Source organism: Echinops telfairi, unplaced genomic scaffold (assembly GCF_000313985.2).
Source record: "Echinops telfairi isolate 266 unplaced genomic scaffold, ASM31398v2 ScPeMD7_7420;HRSCAF=8458, whole genome shotgun sequence".
Taxonomy (NCBI): domain Eukaryota; kingdom Metazoa; phylum Chordata; class Mammalia; order Afrosoricida; family Tenrecidae; genus Echinops; species Echinops telfairi.
In genome coordinates, this window is record NW_022111320.1 from 28,144,861 (window position 1) to 28,153,098 (window position 8,238).

Below are 8,238 nucleotides of genomic sequence, written 5' to 3' on the forward strand. Positions count from 1 at the left end.
TGAGAATATACCTATTTGTGCAATGGGTCTTATGTATTTAGGGTTTATAACAAGTAAAGGCGTTGCTGGGTCATGTGGTATTTCTACTCCCAGTGTTTTGAGGGAGAGCGATATCACTTTCCACACTGTCCCTCCAGCGGTGTATGAGCGTTCTGATCTCTCTTCGTCCTCGCCAGCAACTGTTATTTTCTATGTTTATGAACTTTGCTATCAATGCTGCTGTGAGGTGGCATCTCATTGTGTTGACTTGTAGCTATCCAATGGCCAGTGACTATGAGCATTTCTTCATGTGCTTGTTGGCTGCCTGGAGTCTTGTAGAAATAACTATGTTCGTGTCCTCTGTCCATTTTCAAATTGAATTATTCATCTTTCCCTTGTGCAGGCATTGCAAATTCCATAGATTTTAGAGATTTGTCCCTTTTCTGATGTATCTAGGCCCCCCCAAATTTCCAGTCTGTGGGAGCTCTTTTACGCTTTTGAGAAAGCCTTTGGATGCATGTGCCTTATTTTTAAGCTACCCCAGTCATCTAGTTTGTCTTCTGCTCTGTGTGATTTTCGTTGTTTGGTAGTGTGTTTATGCCATGTAGTATGGCCCTAAGGTTTGCCCCTATTTTCTCATTGGTGGTCTTTATAGTTCTAGGGATTAGGCTGTAATTCTTTTTTACAGTTTTTAAAAATCATTTTTTGGGGGGCTCATGCAACTCTTGTCACAATCTATACATCCATCCATTGTGTCAAGCACATTTGTACACTTTGTACACTTTGTAGCGATCATCATTCTCAAAACGTTTTCTTTCTACTTGAGCCCTTGGTATCAGTTTCTCATTTTCACCCTTTATCACGCCCCTCCCTCATGAACCTTTGATCATTTATAAATAATTATTATTTTTTCATGCCTTACCCTAACCGATGCCTCATTTCACCCACGTTTCTGTATGGATGCAAAGTGACATATCCTTCTCCCTCATGCCAGCTGGTAGATTCAAGCCCCAAACTGTTTGGTTAACTATTTTACCTACTGAATCACCAGGATGCCGACATGAAGATTACATTGAAGAAAATCCTTGAAGTGCATTCAGTACTTTCCTCATGAATAAGATGATCTTATATCAATACTGTTCCAGTAAAATGAGGCATTGCACTGATGAGTGGTTATAAAAATCCAGGCCATATAAGTAATGGTTAGCTTTGGAGATGATCCTTCCTTGCACCCAGTGTAAACTTTTACAGCAACGCTGTATGGCTGCAAGTTAGTGGAAAGATCCTCCTTTAAGCTCAGAGGGAATTTTGCCCTGGCTGCACTTTATTATCAAATTTCTAATCATGTGATGGACAGGAGGTGGCTAATGTGCTGGCAAACATAAGGGCACTTTTAACCATCGTGCATTGTGTTTGGCTTTGTTGAGATTTAATGCAACTGGTGACATTCATAGGCACCACTATAAAAACGGAGCCTGACAACAATGGCTGTGCCGACGGTTTGCTTTATTATAGACTCAGGACTTTGGACAGCTTTCCAGACAACAGTGAGGCTTGAAGAGATGCCAGTGTGGGCTTTGCAAACACGCAGTGTGTGCAGGCAAACTTCTGTTTGGTTAATAGGAAATCTCAAAGCTGAGAAAACCCCCCCATGGCAAACCAAGCAGGAAAGCGAATTCCTATGGGGTCACCAGTGGACCTGTCCCTCAGTTAAACAGCAGATGTGTAAAATGTCTTCTGTCCCTTCCTTCTTTCTATACATCACAGATGGTTTTCCAGGGTGTTTTTAGTGTAAGAGATAGATTTATTCTGTAAATGTGGTCCCTTTTCTCTCCTCCTTTCCCCTAACACTGGGATATCATCTAAAGAGAGGCAGTACGATCACTTACTTTAAACCCTGCCCTACTTAGATAGAGTGAGACATATTTCATAATAACATTCATAAGTTAGCAAGAGAAACCAGATACAGACCTTAATCTGTTTGTCCAGGTAACAATATTTCTCCCATAAGTAGTATTTCAATGAGGCAAGCTAACAGTGTATACTTTATAAATAAACTAATAAAAGTATACTTTATAAATAAACTAATAAAAATAATAATAATTGCTCTTAAAGAAAAAGAGAGATTACCTATAGAAAGTGCTTTACAAGTCTTTTTTTCTTATAACCTGTTGGTATATAAAATACCTGTAAAATGAGGCCTTTGTTAAAATCCCAGCTCTCTGTACAGACTTAGAAATTTTTGTTGACTTATATCTGTCTTCTCAGCTATAAAATGAGGTAGTGACAAATTTCATGAATTTTGAATGTGTAATCTTTAGCCGTATCATAAATCTTTAGGTATATAATAAACAGTCAAAATAGAATTCTTCTTAGTCCTTTTATTACATTGTAATCATTTTTTTAATATGGTCTTGCAGGCCCTGCATTTATAATTCTCCTAATATAATTCATTAAGGCTCAACCTTGCCAGTGATGGGTGAGTTTACCTTCTGTATTAGCTACTTGCAAATGATCAGTCAATTTAGGATCCATCCTCTAGTTGTGCTTTACTAGAATTTCCTGAGGCTTCTGTACAAGCGGACCTGTACCCAGATAGGGTGGTGAGCCCAATTCAAAATGAGGAAGGAGTGGTACTAGATGTGAGGCATTGAGCTGCTGTTCACGTGGCCGGCAGTTTGAGACCACCCATAGCTCCATGGGAGAAAGCCTGGGCTTTGTACTCCAGTGAACCATGACAGACAGGCTCAGCATCCAGCAGAGGTTTGCTATGAGTCAGCATTGACTCGAAGGCAGTGAGTTTGGTTTGGTTTTGGAGCCCAAGTGTAAGTGGGCAGCCTGGGGGGCATCTCTACCCCGCCCCCCTGTCTACACAAGGGAAAAGCAGAACCCAACTGCTTACAAGCCCAAGGCCTATTGCCATGAGGCCGAGGTCAGGCATGCTTCCGCTCTCCTTGCTCTTACCCTCTCCTGATACCAACAAGTCCTCCCATGACACTCTTCCGCTCGGTTTGATCATCATTGCCATGGCCATACAGAACTCACGGACAATGACAAAGCGAGTTTATACAAGAAGTTAGCAGGCACTGCGAGCTAGGATCAGAAGAGATTAAGGAGAGTGGATCCGCACTAACACCTCTCCACAGCTAGTAGCCAAGTCTCTCCCAGGTCCTCAGTTTCTCATCCCATGGTCTCTAGGTCTCTGGCTCTGTGGGCTAGGAAGCCAGCCCCATCCTCAGCCTCACCACCTCCTCGTCTCCATGCCGCTCCTTTGTGTTCGCTTACGGTCTCCTGGCCTTGACGTCTGGCCTTGGCCTGGTTCATTTTCTCTGTCCCAGGGCCTGTGTTGGTGCCTCTGGCATCTCTGGTCTTGGCCTCCACCACTTCTGACAGAGATCTCCAGCCTGTCCAACTGAAGGCTCATCTGCTTTGATGATCTTGGGCTTCTCTCTCTGGGCCTGGTTTTGACTTGGCTCCTTCTTGTAGTGAGGGGAGTGGTCATTGCAATGACTGATTTCTTTTTTGAGTGGTTCACAGATGTTTCTGGAACCAGAAGAGCCTGTCTTTCAGACCAGAGGCCCTGAACTCTCGACCTTCCAGACCATGTCACACTGTGACAGGGATGGAGGCAGAGACTGAGATGCACTGGAAGAAGCAGAGACAATGAGCAAACTCAGACACCGGATGCAGAGTATAAATAATGAAACATGGGAGACCTAACAGAAGGGACCAATCGCCAAGCCAGTCAAGGGACATCATCGAGTTTTCTATTAGGAAGTTTTCTGATCGATGAGAATGAACATTGGTGATCGTCAAGGGTAGGTGGGTCCCCTCTGACTTGTGTGGGGTCTTTTTAAACATTGAGGAACCACACTGAGGTCCCTTCCAAATTTTGCCCTTTGCATATCTTTACTTCTTTTCATATCCTTTGTTGATGTCCCAATTTGCTTTAAAGTTGTTATTGCTGGTATGTTGTTTCCATGTTTTTTCTGTGACATCCTGATGACTTGTTGAATAAATGGAGACAGAAAGCTGTGGGATGAACAGGTGGTGTCACAAGTGTTGGAAACTCCATCTTTAGCCACCGTCTCTATGCTGATTCTTACTGTCAGAGTGTTCCTTACATAGCTCCGTTTTTCCCTGCTGCTATCACAGTATTACCTACAGCCTGTGGTGAGCTGCCAGCACCAATTGCCACTCATAGCCCCCCCCCCCCCGTGTGTGCAGAGTAGAACTGTTCCATATATGTTCAAGGTTGTGTCCTTTCAGAAGGACCGCTTGCTTTGTCTTCCAGGGTCAATTTGCACTGCCAGTGTTTTAGCTGCTAGTCAAGCATTTAATCATTTGCACCCCCCAGAGATGCACCAACAGCCTAGTTCCACACTGTTTCTGGATCCAGCAGGCCAGAGAAGCAATTTCTAGTGTCTTATGAACTTCCAGGACTTTAAAAAATATTCATATTAGCAATGTTAGCTACTACCATTAATTGTGTAACCCAGAGCTAAATGCTTTAAAGTCTATCTTCAAATACTGATGACAAAACTAAGATCTAGCAACACATATATAGAATCTAGATTTGAACTCCTAGATGTCTAACTCCAAAGTCTCTGCTTATAGCCATGGTGTTTGTAAGCTGACATATTAATTGGCATATTATTAAAATTAAAATGACTCATACCTGTGTAAACTTAACTGTACTCATAATCAATAGCTGTACAGCATTGGGATTCTTGGAGGTTTGGAAAGAAGGCATATTTTGCCTATAGAAATTGGAGAGGTGAAGGTACTTTTCATTGAAGAGATTTGAGGATATGATGGCTGCAGGTGCCAGGGATTCAAAGGAGTGAAACCCCTAAGAATTCTCTCTAGAGCTAGTCTTTAGCAGAGTACGGGGCCAGGCATAAATCCTACAGGGTTGCAGTTTCCATATCCTCTGCCCAGAATAACCATAGGCCCCACACCATATGCTGAATCCACATTATCTTGCAAAGGTTTGCTCCGCCATCACTTCATCCATGAAGTGCTACAGGCAAGGCCCAGGCACTTGTCAACTTACTCCTGATGCACCCCAACTGCATCTCTATTAGCCCATTGCTCACTATAATCCCTTGCTGACATCTAGCTCACCCTAAAACCACGACTTTAGAAAGGAGTAGAGTGTCATTTACCTTGTACCCATAGTACCTAGTGTCATGTCTGCTATGTCACTGACATGCAAAGTGTTGGTTCAATTTGTGGATATTATTTGTACTAATTTGTATTTACTGTGAGGAGCAGAGAAACTACTCCACCCATTTTTCTTCACTTCTGTATTGCAAAACTCTTCAAAGAGTCATCTTTTCTTGTACCTCTCTACCGAACATACTGTAATCAGGCTTTCATCCCACTTTTCGACAAAATCAGCTCTTGGAAAGTCATCAGTAATATCCTTGGTGATTAAACGATTGGTCGTTTATGGATTCTCAACTTATTCCACCAACAGAATTTGAAACCTTGGATTGAATTGTATTCAATCGACTTACAAATTAACTTTTATTTGAGTCACCTTCCTCTTTGGCTAAACATTATTAAGGTTTTGCTAATCCATCCCCATTTCTTTGATATATCAGCGATGGATCAACTCAGAACCTGGTCCCTCAACCTCTTCTTTATTTCTGTCTACACTTATTTTTCCTGGTCATCTCATAGCTTGGATGTCACCTTTACAGGGATGACCCTTCATTGCCAATCCAGCTTCATATTTTCTACTGAATTTCATAAATGTTTCTGCACATGGATGAGAAATAGTCATTGTTATAGATTAAATAGTGTTTCCCCAAAAGATGTCAACCTGTCTGGGCTATGATTCTTACAGTATTATGTAATTACCCTTCATTTTTGTGCTCTAATCATCTTATGTGTTGTAAATTCTCTCCTCTATATTAATGAGGCAGGATTCGAGGCACTGATGTTAATGAGGCAAGATGCAATCTACAGGATTAAATTGCATCATGAGTCAGTCTCTTTTTTAGATACAAAAGAAACTAAACAAGTGAGCCAGAGAGCAGAGGAATCTCAGTCACACCAAGAGAGGAGCCAAGAGTGGAGCATACCTTCTGGACCCAGAATCCCTTGCTGTGAAGCTTACAGACCTAGGGCATAATTCAAGACACAGGAATATCTCGATGGAATGCAGGACCGCAAATGTTGAAAGGAGACAAAAACTTTTCCACAGAATCAACAGAGAAAAATAGATTTTCCTTAGAATTGTTACCCTAAATTCAAACAGTCAGCCTCATAATTTACAAGAGAATAAAATGTTGTTTGTTAAGGCTATTTATGTTGGTGTTTACATTGTATCAGCACTATGTGACGAAGATAGGCATCTTTAATTCAAATTACTCAAGATTGAACCCTTTAGGTCTGTCTCTAACATCCATACCTGATTGCCTATCAACTTCTTATGTCAGTAAACGACGGTCAACTGTGTCTCAATGTCAGGAATGGTACTTGCATCTTCACTTCTCATGATGCCCCACATTTAGCAAAGTCTTTGAAATATATCTGAAATGCTTTCACTCTGAACGGATTCACTCCACCCACTCTGGTCCATCATTTGACACCTGAAAATATCGCAATTATCTCAGATTTTCCCTCAAGCTACAACCTTTTGTCTCCAATTATCAAAGCAGACAGGATTTTAGAAATCTAACTTTTAAAACATAGTGCTTTTACATCATTCCCATTATTTAAATATTCCACTAAATTCACCACTGAGTAAAAGTGACAGTCTTTATAATGACCCAAGCTACTCTCCTACCATTCATGCCCTCCTGTTCAACACAGTAATTTCTCTGCTCTTCAACACACCAAGAGCATTCTTGTCTTAGGACTTGTTCTTTCTGTGCCTTCTGTCTGCAAGGTTTTTTCTTGGGCATGTTCACTTCCTTTGGAATCCTTACTGAGTGCAAATCATTAACCTACCTGTGCTCAGCTGAGAACTTAAAGGTTGGAGTCTAGAATCAACTCAGAAGTACTTCTAACGACGAATCTTGTCATCTACAGCTAAATAAAAACAGCCATTGAAAAGCTTAGTTAGCACAGCTCTATTCTGAGAGGCATGGAGTCACAATGCATTGAAGTCAATTTGGCAGCAATGAGTTACTGGTTTCATTATTGGTACCGTTAAATTTTAATTTTTAGATAAACAAAGACTAATTTTTAGTGTACTATTACATGAGACACACAATAAAAATGTGGTGTCTATTTGTAATTAAAATTTAATTGGGTGCCCCATTTTATTTGTTTATTTATTTGCTAACTATGGCAACCTTAGTCTAAGGGAACTTGGTAATAAAGTTAGGACTTGCATTCATTTTCAAACCTGAATCTAACACACTTCCAAGTAGTCTACTGAGAAAATCACTAGTACACGCATATCAGGAAGTCAAACCTCTTCAATTTACTTTCTCTGCCGAATCTTTTGAAAGCTACTTAGCAACATTTTGAAACCCTGAGAAGTCATTCTTTCTGCTTTCTTTCCAGAAGGAATTCTGGTTTGGCTACAGAATGTGGCCTGAGGCTGTGTTTAATTGTGTGTTCCATAGAGCCCTCAGCTTGGGTTTAATATCTAACAACTTTTCATTACCGGCCAGAGTAATTATAACTAGATAATCCCACTGATGATATGATAGGGTCACTTGAAAGGTTAGCTTTGAAATTTAAAAGTGCTATTAAAAATTCATTTGTTCTTGATGCTCATTTCCCAGCAGAAATCACAAATCTCACTGGAACTTCTCTATGGCAACTTGTTACTCTCCTCATTGTGGAAGGAAGACTGGGGAATTCCCAAGAGGAGCACCAGCATTTAAATAGACTTTGTTTTCAAACTTACCAATCAAAACATATGTTAAGAAAGATGGTGAAAAAATATAAAAGTAAATCAGAAACTAAAAGGCTTTTCAAATATTTGTTAATGTTATGAGACCATTGAAAAATTATAAATGGATTTCTTTATTAAGCAGAAGATATTCTAAGTTTTCTTTAACAAGAATAATTTTAATACATAAGAAAAAATATATAAAGACTGTGTAAATTAATATACAGTCAAATGAGTAGGGACTTGAAATTACTGGATAGTTGTTGGGAAATTCATTCATTACAGAATTCTTTGCCTTGCATAGAAATTCATATTACATTACATATCAATTCTTTATATATATATCAAATGTAAGTGTTTTGCATTACATTTTGAAATAATTTTATAGTAAAAATATAGTT